This window comes from Ostrea edulis, chromosome 9 (genome assembly GCF_947568905.1).
Source record: "Ostrea edulis chromosome 9, xbOstEdul1.1, whole genome shotgun sequence".
NCBI classification, from domain to species: Eukaryota; Metazoa; Mollusca; class Bivalvia; order Ostreida; family Ostreidae; genus Ostrea; species Ostrea edulis.
Window position 1 is genome coordinate 2,905,988 of NC_079172.1, and position 465 is coordinate 2,906,452.

The 465-nt window shown below is 41.7% G+C and overlaps 1 long non-coding RNA gene across 2 annotated transcripts in view; it reads left to right on the forward strand.

Annotated features, from left to right (window-relative positions):
- Positions 1–329: 329 nt before the first annotated feature.
- LOC130049997 (uncharacterized) overlaps positions 330–465 on the forward strand; it is a 26,718-nt gene continuing 26,582 nt past the window's right edge. The window contains exon 1 of one of the 2 annotated variants that reach the window (XR_008798343.1): positions 330–433. This is a non-coding gene — a long non-coding RNA (uncharacterized LOC130049997). The remainder of the gene's footprint in view (positions 434–465) is intronic. The other variant, XR_008798344.1, reaches the window with a different exon arrangement.

A 465-nucleotide genomic window follows, 5' to 3' on the forward strand; every position in this document is an offset into this window, starting at 1 on the left:
TAGATGTTATAGCCTATAAAATTTAGATTTTTTAGAATTTATGTTTGCGGATCTAAAAGATACGGGAGTACGTGTACCCCAACCCCCTTTGGTTATGGTAGTTGGGGGGGGGGGGGGTCATAGAAAAAGATCTCCCCTTCCTTCTCTTTGGTTGCAAAATTTTCTTGATCCGCCACCAACAAAAAAAAAAAAAAAAATCTTGAAAGGAACTTCTCGGGTCATTCCGTAAGCTCGGGAAAATGAATGTGTTGTATTTCACTTGCCGGAAAGGCCCGAGAGTGTGCGATTGCTAAAACAAGAGTTGTCTTTCTTGATGAAGCAGAAGACACTTGCAGCGGAAACAAAGATGGATGCCGAATCAGCGTGATCAGACAGAAAGCTTATATTTGCGGGTACTTAGCGAAAATGACTGGCGGGTACAGTACTGTTACACGTAGGTACCATTTATTTAGATTCCTCTGGTTA